Genomic DNA, 14,830 nt, shown 5'->3' on the forward strand with positions numbered 1-14,830 from the left:
TTGAAATGGCGAAAAATTCACAAAACGCATTGGTCAATGGTCGCCAAAAAATTTTTTCTGTGCAACAAATTTTCTCACTCCATCTCAACAAAATTCACATAAACCTGTGTAGAAGCATTTAATCCACATTTCTCCCTAACTGGCCTTCAGATTCAGTCCCCATTTATTGCATTGGTTTGAGCCAAAGTTTGGGAGCCTCTGGTTTAATGACATTTGTTTGCTATCTTATGGAAAAACTGCACAGGTGTTGGAAAATTGTGTAGAAACCTTTTGAGATGGTAAAATGATTTTCTAGGCAAATTTACAAACTATACTGGTTTATTCACAAGATACACTTAGGGGCCGATTCACTAAGCTCGAGTGAAGGATTCAAATGAAAAAAATTCGAATTTCGAAGTATTTTTTGGGTACTTCGACCATCGAATTGGTTAAATTCGTTCGAATACGAACGAAATCGAACGAAAAATCGTTCGACTATTCGACCATTCGATAGTCGAAGTACTTTCCCTTTAAAAAAAACTTCGACCCCCTACTTCGGCAGATAAAACCTACCGAAGTCAATGTTAGCCTATGGGGAAGGTCCCCATAGGTTTGCTAACCTTTTTTTGATCGAAGGATTTTCCTTCGATCGTTGGATTAAAATCCTTCGAATCGTTCGATTCGAAGGATTTAATCGTTCGATCGAACGAAAAATCCTTCGATCGATCGAACGAACGTTTAGCGCTAAATCCTTCGACTTCGATATTCGAAGTCGAAGGATTTCAATTCGAGGGTCGAATTTCGAAGTATTTTTAACTTCGAAATTCGACCCTTAATGAATCTGCCCCTTAAAGTGGAATTCTTAATTATAAGGACTTGGCAGACATACTTTTGTAAATAAACCTGCAGAGCCTTTACATTTGCAAATTATACCAAAAGGAAAAGTGTCAGCATTAAAAACAAAGCGTTATAAATAGGTTTTTTTTATATTGTGCTAAATACAATACAGTTTGTACATAAAAATTAAATATAGGCTTCCTGTTTTTATACCCTATATTTTTAAAGTTTTTCCATGATTATCTAAATGGCACAATGAGAGAATGTACAATATATACATTGCGTTTGGCTTAGCAAGAGGTGCCTACAAATCCCTACATTTTCCCAACAGGTTTTTTTTTTTTTTTTTTTGTCACACGAAAAGGTACAAGCAACTGTGTACTGTGCAGTATACACATAATATGCCAAATGCTAGCACCCTTACAGATGTGTTGTTGGTACACTAACATTCCTTTCTATAGTGGAAATAACATAAATCTAAGGAGACGTATACGTACACTTTATTTTACACATTGATTTCTTTTTTCCTTTTACAGGTTGGATTCTTATTGACCTTTGTGGAAAGCATTTTGGGAGCATTTTAAACTATCTTCGAGATGATATTATTGCTCTTCCAAAAATCAGACATGAAATCAAGGAGTTAATGGCTGAAGCCAAATATTACCTCATCCAGGGTTTGCAAGATAAATGCCAAACAGCATTACAGGTGATTATATAAGCCTAGTTTTATTTTGCATCTACCCATCCACTGCAGCATAAGTGTATAAATGCTATATACTGAAGGGGTCACTGATCAATGCAAGTGCAGTGTGCAAATTTGGATGCATATTGCCACGTGTTTACCCATAATGCAGCATTTTTTGTGCATTTAAAACTGCATTTGCATGCAAATCACTGGAAGCATGCCTGGTATGCCTGTTGTAACTCACTTTGGGAACCCTGCAGGTACTGTTATCCAGAATGTTCGGGACCTGGCGTTTTTGGGATAACGGATCGTTCCGTAATTTGGATCTTCATAATTTAAGTCTACTAAAAAATCATGTAAACGGTAAATAAACCCAAACAGGCTGGATTTGCTTCTAGTAAGGATTAATTATATCTTATTTTGGATCAAATACAAGGTATTGTTTTATTACTACGGTGAAAAATGAAATCATTTTTTTTAAAATTTGGATAAAATGGAGTTTATGGGAGACAACCTTTTCATATTTCGGAGCTTTCTGGATATTGGGTTTCCAGATGACTGATCCCATAACTGTACTTCTAGGTCCAACAAAAGTTACAAGATTGAATTATTAGAAAATATAGGGAAGTGCGGGAGCATGTATGGATATAATTACCATAATGAATTGCATCAATATGTGCACTCGGTTGTATGCATTTTAGAGCATGCAGACTTGCAAAGAGTACTTTCATTAATGCCTCCTTATATGTAACAGGTCAAATTAATAAATTACACCTGATATGCTATCACTGGGATTTGTCCAAAGAAAATCCTCCATTTGATGCATGCTTAGACTGTAAGTAAAACATGATTAGAATGAAACAACTTTTTGTATTTATTACTTGGATCATAACATCTTCTGAGCTGGTATTGGGGAGCAAGGATTTGGATGAGGAATATTTCACAGCGTTGCTGCTGACCTGCTTTGAACACTGATATCCCATATCCCAAAACAGTTGAACACATTCTGATCAATTGACAGCTTTACCAGCTTTGATAAATGTGTGTTTTAATTTATTATTTCTTCACCAGAAAGTTTTGATAAGTGGAAAAATAGATCAAGTTGTTGAGAATCCTTCTAAATTCCTTGTGCAATGTTTCATATATCAGCCCCATGGAGTTTGTATGTTTTTCCATGTTTGTGTATGTCCTCTGTTGAAGCTCAAATGAGAGCTCACTGTGGTTGTGCTCATTATGTGAGTGTAAAACTTGTCTGTAAGCACTGATATTTCTCGTTCTTATTTAAGCTTGTTTTCCGCTTTTCAGATTACATTTTACCAGGACTATGTATAGTAAATTGCAACAATACCATAGTATTGATTAATTTTTTTTTTAATTTTAGGACAAGAATGATACATATGAGGCAGTCTGTAATATTCCTATTATCACATCCCCCAAAGAAGAAGAGAAGCTTATTGAATCATTTGCCAAGGTTTGCTATGTACAGTTTAATGCCAGCAAAAGTGGCCTGTTTGTGTATAAATGCTAAGTCTAAATGACTTTTTTCTGTTTTACTAAATGTATCAACTTCTATTTAATTAAATCTACTGCAGACAATAGATCAACAGATGATGCAAGGTAACAATTAATACAGTGAATATACTGGCATACATGTGCAAGTAGGGATTGGTTGAACAATTCTTGGTAGTATATGAAACGGTGTTTAGTGAGACGAAGTGTTATTTTATTTATTATTATTACTATATTCTTTTACTACTAGGTTTTAGCAAACCCATTTGGTTTAGGCAAAGAACTGACCACTAAATCCTTGATTAAAAAAAAGAAAAAGACACTGCATATTACACAGGTCAATAAAAGCTGCTGACTTGCCCCTGCCAGACAAAGTTGGCAAGTTATTGATCTGTGTATCTGGACTGCTATATGACAGATATTTATTGGGCCACATAGAGTTATCCAAATCAGGAAGAGGATCCACTAGTTTGGCAACCTAACCAAAGATCAGATCTCCACGTGTATGGCCTCTCCTATATCTTCTTTACCTATAATTTCTGTCTTGCCGAGACGTTGTAGTATAGTCTGTAATATGTAGGGCCATTGTAGACATTGAGGAAAGGTCCAATTTAGCTTGAACTATTCTGAGCACAGACGTCACAAGGCACATTATTAATAGTTTCCCCCCTCATGATTGCTAACATTATTTCACTTTTCTGTTTTTACTGAATTTCCAACAGCCGGTGGTAAACTGCTATACAACAGAAGCAACAACAAATACTCTTATACCAGGTTGGTTGTCTTTTATTCCATTGGTTTTGGAGCTCTTCTGTGTGTGTTTCATTTTATTAATTCATATTTGAATATAGGTATTTTAGGTTTGCTATACTATGCTTCTTTGAAAGCAGACAGATACAATAGGTCCTCTGCACTCAACTCCTCAATATATTAAAGGATGTATTTTTTATTTCTAAATTACACTGTTTACACTGCAAATAATTCACTCTACAATTCACAATACAAAATATCATTCCTGAACCAGCAAGTGTATTTTTTTAGTTGTAATATTGGTGTGTAGGCGCCATCTCAGGTCATTTTGCCTGGTCATTTGCATTCAGAAAGAGCCAGCACTGTATGATAGAACTGCTTTCTGGCAGGCTGTTGTTTCTCCTACTCAATGTAACTTAATGTGGATTTTACTATTGAGTGCTGTTCTTAGATCTACCAGGGAACGGTTATCTTGTGCTAGGGAGCTATCTGGTTACCTTCCTGTTGTTCTGTTAGGCTGCTGGGGGGGGGGGTGATATCACGCCAAATTGCAGTACAGCAGTAAAGAGTGATTAAAGTTTATCAGAGCATAAGTCACATGACTGAGGACAGCTGGGAAACTGACAAAATGTCTAGCCCCATGTCAGATTTCAAAATTAAATATAAAAAAAAATCTGTTTGCTCTTTTGAGAAACATTTCAGTGCAAAAGTCTGCTGGAGCAGCACTATTAACTAATGCCTTAAGCTACTAAAATGTCCACCTCTTTAAATAAAACAGGGATTGTTTGTCCATATATTGCAATATATTCAATTAATGTTTCAGGTGCCACACAGGGCACAATCCAGAAATTACAGCTCCTGCTAGAGGTATGGAAAGGAAAACAGTGTTCTTTAGCAGCAGATAAGCATGTACTCCAAATCTTCTCTGATTATTAGTCTACTGTCCTGCACACTTTTAGAATATTAGAGCAGGGTATGTATTACAAATGGAAGTGTGTGGAAACTGCAGCTCTGTTGAGTTAAATATAGCACCGTTTTCAGTAGAGTTTGAGAATGGTGCATGGTGTTGCAAAAATCCATAATTAATAGTTGTTCATATTCAAACTCTCCTCAAAAAGTAAAAGTGTAGTGTGTTTGTGTGTGTATGCATGTCTGACTACAAACAATTTCAAATAAATGTAATTACTCACAGAAGTATTTACATTTCCAGCAATGCTGATGACAATCTCCTGAAAAAGCTTTCCTTCCGCTTCAATGGTCGCGTCTTATTTATGAAGGATGTGATTGCTGATGAAATTTGCTTCTGGTCATTCTATGGTCAGGGTCGAAAGTTAGCAGAAGTCTGCTGCACATCGATTGTTTATGCCACAGAAAAGAAGCAAACAAAGGTATATGATTTTACACTGATTTAGCGTTCAGTTCTTCTAGGGTACATTCTGGATTATGTGGATTCTTATATCTTTAGTTTGCTTGCTATTAAAAATTACACATTTTAAGTTATGCCAATGAAAACCAAATTCTACGCATCTTGTTGCAGCATGATTTCATGATTAATGGAATAGTAAAGGCAACATTTGTAAATAGTGGAATAATGCGGCACCTGATTTAATATACCAAAATTATCTTTATTGTCTGCCACAAGATTACCCATAAACAACACTTTAACAGACCACCTTCCCTCTAACATTAAGATAAATACATCGACCTGTATGCCTCTAACCCTAACCTCAAAAATGAATTTCATTATACTGTTCTGGGAGCCATGAGACATTTGTTAAAGGGAATGTCAACCCAAAAAATAATTGTTTGCCTAATCAAAGAAAACATAATTCTGAACTACATTCATTACATTATTTGCTTTGGTTCTTAAAGGGGGTGGTTCATCTTTAAGTTAACTTTTAGTATATTATAGAACGGCCAATTCTAATTAAATTGGTTTTCATTATTTGTTTATAGTTTTTTAATTATTTGCCTTTTAAATCTTTCCAGCTTTCAAATGGGGGTCACTGACCCAACCTAAAAAACAAATGCTCTGCAAGGCTACAAATTTGTTATTGCTACTTTTTATTACTCATGTTTCTATTCGGACCCTTTCCTATTCATATTCCAGTCTCTTATTTATATCAGTGCATGGTTGCTTGGGTGATTTGCACCCTAGCAACCAGCTGAAATTGCTAAGTGGAGAATTGCTGAATAAAAAGCTAAATAACCCAAAAACCACAAATTATTAAAAATGAAAAACAATTGTATCATTCATGTAAATAGGAACAAATGCACAAATGTTTTTCTTTGTTCATTGGTTTATTGTAAAAGAAAACGTAAATAAACTGCTTTAAAAAAAATGAAAAACAATTGCAGATTGTCTCAGAATATTACTCTCTATATCATACTAAAAGTTAATTTAAAGGTGAACAACCGCTTTAAGTTATTTTACTGTATATGTAAAGCAGTGTTTGTTTGTTTCTAGTCTCTGCGCTGGTGGATCAGACTAATGAAACAACATTGAAAAAGTAAAGGAGTAAATGTTACTTTCAATAGCAATTGTTTTTACAAATTACTTTAAAAGCATTGAACACTTTAGAACTAAGTTTTTGTGATTGGCTTGCCTTTTAATCAAGATGGGATTGCATTGCAAGGATCATATATGCACAATGGAACGGTTACCTGTTAAGCTGGCCAAAGATGCAAAGATCCGATTGCTGAATCCTCGAACGATCAGACTTCCCCATCTCCCGACCTGCCACTAACCATTCAGATCAAATAAAGTAGAAAAGAACAGATCAGCTGATGTTCTGCCCCTGACAGCAATCGTATGAAAGTTATGTCCAACAAAAGCTGGTGACAGTCTCCCACTGAAAATCGTACGATCGGCAATACATGCAGAGATATTATTGGCAGCCGACAGAAATCTTTGAACCTGGCGGATCGACCAAACGCCCGATCTCCATGGGACACAAAATATCTGGACTCTCCACACACCGTCCGAAAATCAAACGAATCGATGATTCGTATGACCGGATCTTTGCGTCTATGGCCAGCTTTAGAGACTACTGAGATTTGGTGGAACCTTTAATATTGGATAATGCACAATAATCAAATGATACTGGTAAATGTTACATATTGCCAGATTCATTTCATTTTTACTGGGTTTGAGCTAAAGTTCATCCAGTTGAGCAAATTAATAAATTATGCTTTTGCTTGTATAGTTCAAGGGATATGAAACAGGAGCACATGAGTTAATAGAACAATGTTTGTACATGGAAAAAGTACAAGAACTTGTATCAATGAAATCTTTTCACCCTTAGGTTGAGTTCCCAGAGGCACGCATCTATGAAGAGACGCTAAATGTACAACTATACAAGACCCCTCAAGTACTCAAGTGTTTAATCATGTTCTGGGGGTGCTGTGTTATCCAAGGAGTAAAGGAGGCATATGGATTTAAGGGTATATCTTAATATGACAATTTTTGTCACATATGAGTGATAAGTGATATCCCTGCAGTGAGCACCAACTATTTGGTTTTTTGGTGTGCTATTAATGTGCACATGATCTTGTGGTAACATGGGTGTGGTTTAAAGTGGGTGTGGTTTAAAAAACAGGTAGTGGTCAACACTGGCTTCCATTATCAGGCCCTCCACTATGTAGGCCGGAAAAATGACGGCCCTCTGGACCACAGAAGTTGGACAGCACTGACCTAGAAGATCTCAAATGTTTATCATTGGGAGCCAAACCCTGCAGCGAGTGCTTTATTGCCAACCTGCTATTTGCAGTGATTGTGTGATGTACATACAAGTGAGAATCCAATAACACCCTAGTCTTAATCTTTTTCTTTTTTTAATTAATTGCTTGTTTTTATTTTGCAGTTAGGGTTATTTAAATGTTCTGAGAAGTAAATAGGAATCATGTTTTGCTACTTGGTCTTGCACAGATGCTATTTGTGGTGTTTATCACCTCATCTGTTATTGGTAACAGAGAAGCTGCAAGAGTCGCCCTTTTCATATAACTATATTAGGAAGGTCCTACAATAACACAAACATAGTTGGGCTTCCAAAATCTACAGATTTCACTTATTAATGGCCTTAATTAGTAAGTAAATACTACATTAAACATTTAAGCAGCATGTAGAGTTTAGCTGTGTTTTGTTAGTTCTCAAATGTTGGGCAGTTGTAGCTTCTCAGACAGACTTTATAATGTGAATATGGTATGGCTGATCTCAGCACATCTGGCATGATATATAAAAGGTGGCAGGCAAAGTTTGCCCAGGTTTAGTTACCCATAGCATCTAAAGTTTGCTTTCTTGCAGCTGGACTGGGAATTCTGCCTTCTGATTGGTTGCCTTGGGTTAGTAGACCTGAAGCAAAATGTGCATCCTGTATTGTATCACCCCATAGATAGGAGGAGCACCTCATGTGAGCTGTTCATTGGATACAGGGTTGGCCTCTTCCCCTCTTTATTTTCCACAAAGGGATGCCCTGTATGTAATGTAGTACAGGTATGGGACCTGTTATCCAGAATGCTCGGTACCGGGGGCTTTCCTGATAATGGGTCTTTCCGGAATTTGAATCGTAACACCTTAAGACTACTAGAAAATCATGTAACTATTAAATAAACCCAATAGGCTGCTCTTGCTGCCAATAAGGAATAATTATCCTTTAGTTTGGATCATGTACAAAGTACTCTTTTATTATCACAGAGAAAAAGGAAATAATTTAAAAAAAATTGGATAATTTGATTAGCATAGAGTCTATTGGAGACTGCCTTTTCCGTAATTCTAAACTTTCTGGATAACTGGTTTCCGGATTACGGATTCCATACCTGTACTGATATGAGAGCTGTCATGGAGAAAATATGACGCGACTTAATCTCCCCGAATCTGAGTGTGTGTCTCTGCCCTAAGGGTGAGGACAATTTGAGAGCCACATCTTTGCAACTAAAAAAAAGGGGGGGGGGAGTCACCCTCTGGATGTAGATAACACAAAAATCTAAATTCTTTGTGATCCACCTCTGTGTGGATCAGCCTTTCAAATGTTGCTGTTTTTGAATAACATGAAATGATACCATGGAAATACAGGGAATAATGTGCTTTCTGCTGTAGCCTAGAAGGATACTAGAAGCAGACCCTGGACTTAAAAGAGGAGACTGTGACACCCAGTGGAATTTTCATGCAGGTATTTTATGTTTGTGTTGTGTTTCCCACAATATAAGTAAATTAATTAAGATAGATGGGTCTACCGGCACAATGGTATACCTCAACTGAAAGTGCCTCAACCACTACCAATAGTGAACACCACTTTCTCCACATCTGCTCTGTCTCATTCTGGGAGAGATAAATCTTATGTCTGTGGTTTTTTCCCAGTCACTGTGGCACATCACACCTATATCAACTTATTCACAACATTTCTTTGCATTTGGTTTGGACATGAAGGTGACAGTGACAAATAGGGATTAAGACTTTGTCATTTTTATTGGCAGACATTCAGTATTTAATTACAGCACAACAAAAAAACTCCACTCTCTTTTCTCTTATGAAAAGAATCTGCTCCAAAAGGAAGAGAAAAAAAGCCAAAAGGATGAGGTTGATATTAAATTGCACTCATTGCCAGAACTTTCCATCTTTTTCTGCTTAAATCTAATCAAGTAAAAGACTGAGCACAGACCTTTAATAAAAACGGCAACTTTAATACAGCTGAAAATGCCTGGAGGCGGCGTAATTCCAAAAATTTACTTAATTTAGCTTTTAGCCAATATTCTGGAACGAGAGCTGCTGTGATTTATTTGTGCATCTCGAGTAAAGTTTGTTTCATTTCTCTGTGTTGCCATATTATAAAGAAACCAAGGAAAGCCATAAATTTAAGTAACTTCTTTTTAGTCGCTGCAAAGTGAGATAGAAGTATTTTTTTTTTGGTTTATTCTCTACTAGCCATCTGCCCGTACGACTGAACTCTCCTGTGCTGGCAATTCACAAGGGGAAATCTACTGTGTAGATTTCATAGGCAGCAATTAATATATAAATAAATAAATAAATATATCTATATATCTATATATATATATATATATATATATATATATATATATATATATATATATATATATATATATATATATATATATATATATATATAGATATATATATATACAGTATATAAGGAATAACTTGTTGTTTTGTATTGTTTTTATTTAGATTAAACCATTTATTTAGATTAAACCATTTAAGTGCCAACAGAATTTCACATTTCATTTTCACTCAGTGCCAGACCTTTTTTTGAACATTCTCTGCTCTCTTGTTTTAGTCGGAGATTTTTAGTTTACCTAAGAAAATTATAAATTGCTATATTTCTTTTTCAGGAAAACCTGAGCTCTTGAGGGGCAGATTTACTGAAGGGTGAATCGTTGCCAGCGACCGCTTCGCACACATCGCACCACTTCGCCAGTCGCAAATTGGCTACCACTAGGCTATAATATGCAAAGTTGCACCCTGGGCGCTGAACGCTGGCGACTTTTCGATAGCGTTACTTCGGCTGTGCAAGCATTTTATAGCAAAGATGTGCTAGCGTTGGTTTGTGCCTAGCGAAAATTCGCTAGTGATATTGCACTTAGGTCAATATGCATACGGCGGGTAATTTAAAGTATGGAGGTCTTTATTATAAATTTATTATAAATGTTGGTGCAAATGCTTGAAGTTACCACTTTTTATTACAAATGTCCAGGGAACCTTAATAAAGGCAAGAGAGTTAATATAATGCCCTACACATGAGCCCACTGTAAAATGAATGTTCCATATGTTATGAAATGTCCGGAGAAAACCGGTTACCCAAAAAAAGTTTGTCAGGACTTTTGCAGGCAATTCCGCTTCAAAAAGACAAAAGTTGCAAGCGTTATTTTAACTTTAATGCATTTTCAGCTCACAGAATATGATGTAAGTGACAAAAGATTGAGGAAGATGTAGCTTCTTTACAGCACTTTGCCTGGTCTGACGTAGCGAAGCCAACTCTGGCGAAAGAGGTAATGTTCCATAAAATCCACATTTCACTGAATTTGCGGAGTAACTAGGTGGGAAAAAAGTCTTGATTGTAGTGGTTTTATTGGATTTTAGTGATTTTTATTACATTCTGTCCTGTTCTTAGTGTTCTTTGTTACTTATTTTTGCCCATGGAAATTTTTCTTACTATATATCCATTTGGGGTTCGCTGTGTGCCTCATAGTTTTGTAAAGATTATGGGGCAGATTTACTAAGGTGCGAAGTGGCCAATGTTAGTGACAGGCACAGACTTTTTTTATTCTTTTTTTATCCTTTTGGCCGTTCGCCAGAGCGAAAAGTCGCCTGGCGATAGAGTGTGAATGACCACTAGCGCTGATATGTTTCGCTAGCAAATTGGCGTCTGTGTCTGCTGAAATTGGAAATTGACAAAATCCTTGTGGGCGGCAACACTGACAAATTGTTGTTAACGTTGGCCAGTTTGCACGTTAGTAAATCTGCCCCATAATCTTTACAAAACTTTGTGGTACTAGAGAACCCCAAATGGATATATAGTAAGCAACATTTCCATGGGCAATAATAAGTAACAAAGAATACCAAGAACAGGACAGAATGCAATACAAATCACTAAAATCCAATAAAATCACTAAAATCAAGACTTTTTTTCCTACCATGTGCAATCAACAGTCAGAATCACATTTTACACATTCTACTATTCTGCTCAGTTACAATAATGTAACAAAAAATGAACTTCTGCTCTCAATCAAAATACAATTGTTTTTCCTTGCACTTCTGCAAAGACAGTATGGAGGGGAGTCCAAGGGCAGCCACAGCACTTGCCCCTCCCTGGACTTGTACATAAAGCATATAACACTTTTTTTTTTTTAATTACCATTAAGAACCTGAAATAAGCTTAAGAAAGACTTCTTATGGTCAGCACCCCTTAAAATACTGGACCATCCCAATGCCTATTCTAGCGGTCTGGTTTCACCCGCCCCTTCCCTGCTCCTCAACTGTGTGAGGAATGAGAGTAGAGAATCTCCTGATGAAGCAGCTTCATTCCCAGGGCAGATGTGTGTGAATCTGTGTGAATGCCAGTGTATGTGTGTGTGTAGTAATGTAACTAACCCCTGCTGGGCCCGGGTTTAGGCTGTGCAGCCCCCCCCCCAAGTGCTATTCTGGCAAACAAGGAGTTTGTGTCATTTATAGAATGACAATACTATACATGTGCAACACTTACTACTTTATATATTTATAGAAAAGCTGTTGTTAGGTTTGTGTGGAAACCAAAATATGGGTACAAGTAATTTGTATGATATGTTTTCTTCCTGCCCCCCCCAACAATGACGCAGGGTGATGAGGTTGAGTGGAGTTTTATACAGTATGTGAGTAGATGCTGGGGGAGCGCAATGTGATACCTAAAGGTTCCTTGGGGACTGCATTGAGATTCACACAGTGCTGTGCAAAGCTACCATCACTAATTACGGGACATTATACTAAATTAGTAATGCCCTCCCCCTAGGCGACTATAATTTTTAGTCCACTGGTCACCTGGGTCCACTGAGTGATGGGACCCCAATAAACAAAAAAATAAGCCCCTTCCATGCATAGTCATGCCACTAATCTGCCCAGCCATGTACTGATTATGCCAAAACTCTGTAATCTTATACCAATATCTTTTCAGCAAGCTCAACACCTTTTGTGATCAGCATACAGTACCTTCTTATCTCAGGGGTCCTTTCTGCCACATAGCCCCTGACTACTGCAGCACCACCAGCTGGTGCCTATAGTAGCCTCTGGGAAGGGGCTGTGGCTATGGGATAGCAGGTATAGTAGGGAGAAATGGTGCCTTTAGTAACAGTGAGGATAATAGTCTCCAGAAAGGGACTGTGGGATAGCAGGTATAGTAGGGAGAGATGGTGCCTATAGTAACTGTGGGATAATAGTCTCTGGGAAGGGAGTGTGACTGTGAGATAGCAGGTATAGTAGGGAGAGATGGTGCCTATAGTAGCAATGGGATAATAGTCTCTGGGTAGAAGCTGTGGCTGTGGGATAGCAGGTATAGTAGGGAGAGATGATGTCTATAGTAGCAGTGGGGATAATAGTCTCTGGGAAGGGAGTGTGACTGTGGGATAGCAGGTATAGTAGGGAGAGATAGTGCCTATAGTAGCAGAGGGATAATTGTTTCTGGGAAGGGGCTGTGGCAGTGGGATAGCAGGTATAGTAGGGAGAGATAGTGCCTATAGCAGCAGTGGGAATAATAGTCTCTGAAAAGGGACTGTGGGATAGCAGGTACATTCATGGTAGGGTACCAGCTTCTGTATGATATATTCCTTTAGTCAGTGCTTGAATTGGGGCGGAATGGGATCCCGTTACTTTTTTGAAATGACCAATCTCCATCCCCTCAGGCGGGATGGAACGATTTATAATACCGGAACTATGTGGAACCGTTTTTTTTAAAAAACTTCCCTTTGTTTTTGCGCTTTAGTGTAGGTGGGAGCGTACGCCATGTGGGACGGAGTTCCCTTCCAATCCAAAGTATAGAAAGGCATAGGCGGAGATAGGCAGAGAGGAACCCCGCCTGCTGTAGTCTGCAGAGAGGAAGTCCGGTCTCGGAGGAGGAGCCGATGCAGCAGTATCGCGTTGGCGCGGCACAGCGCTGGCCTTTGTTCAGGGTCTGCTGCCTCACCTGCTCCAATTACTCACACGCAGACACCGGCGGACGGCCGTCAAATCAGTGCTTCATCGGTGACCGGGTGACCAGCCTTCTCTGCTATTCTGCACAGCACACGCAGGACTCACCCTGTCCCAGGTGAGGTCCCTAGTCGCAGTCCCAGCCAGCTGAGCGAGCAAGGCCCAGGTAGGCACTACGCACATCCACGCCATCCATCCATTCCTGATTCAAATGGAGGTCCTGATTCTGTCCCCAGAGACCCTTAAATTAATATTTCCAATTCCAACTATCGCCCTAGTATGGTCTAGTGTCCCAGTGCCTAGGTAGAAAATTTCAACAGATAGGAATGTTTGGGACAATGCCACCCTTATACTATTTTCCTTTTCTGATCTTTAATTAATGAATTGCTGGCCTCTTAATTTTTAAGTTAATTAACTCAATTTTTAATATTTAGTTTTTTTTAAGCACATGCACTTTAATTAATTGATTGGCTTATTTATTATATTATTTATATACCAAAATAATTGATTAATTTATTAATTGATTGATGTGCTGGCACTGTATTGATTTGGGCATTATTGCATATGATTGAATTGGCACTTAGCGCTTATTTATTTATTTATTTAAAATCAATATTTGTAGAGTGTGGGGTTTTACTGCTGCTCTATTTAAAGGATTTCTAGCCATGTTGTCATGTAATCAAGACCTTGAGCATCTTAACAATTTACTATTCCTTGCCCCTGATCTTTGAAGGGGTATTTGAATATTTGAATTATGGTTCACTTTTTAAGGTAACTTTTTTTTTAGTATGTTATAGAATGGCCAGTTCTAAGCAATTTAGCAATTGGTCTTCATTAATATTTTTTAATTTGTTAAAAAAAATTGAATTATGTTGTTATTATATTTATAATTATTTTGCCTCTTACTTGACTTTTTCCAACTTTCAAATAGGGGTTGCTGACCTATCGGAAACAATTGCTCTGTTTTTTAGCTTTTCATTACTCCTTTCTAGTCAGGCCTCTCCTATTCATATTCCAGTCTCTTACTCAAATCAGTGCATGGTTGCTAGGCTCATTTGGGCCCTAACAACCAGATTCCAGAAATTGCAGACTGGAGAACTGCTGAATAAAAAGCTAAATAACTCACAAGTCACAAATAATAAAAAATGAAAACCAATTGCGAATTGTTTCTGAATATCACTTTCAACGTTATACTAAAAGTTATTTTAAAGGTGAACAACCTAATGAACAGGGGGGTTCCACTTCCACAGATAAACTATTTAATCAGATTTATGTTTTCTCAGAATTGCTTCTCTCTTGCCACTTCCTTGCTGCCAAACTTTCTGTTCATTGGCCATGTTTTAGTGATCTTACTTGCTTGTCTGGGATCAATTGAGTGCCCATTGGCCATTTCTACAGTG

The sequence above is a fragment of the Xenopus laevis genome, chromosome 2S, assembly GCF_017654675.1.
Source record: "Xenopus laevis strain J_2021 chromosome 2S, Xenopus_laevis_v10.1, whole genome shotgun sequence".
Classification (NCBI taxonomy): Eukaryota; Metazoa; Chordata; class Amphibia; order Anura; family Pipidae; genus Xenopus; species Xenopus laevis.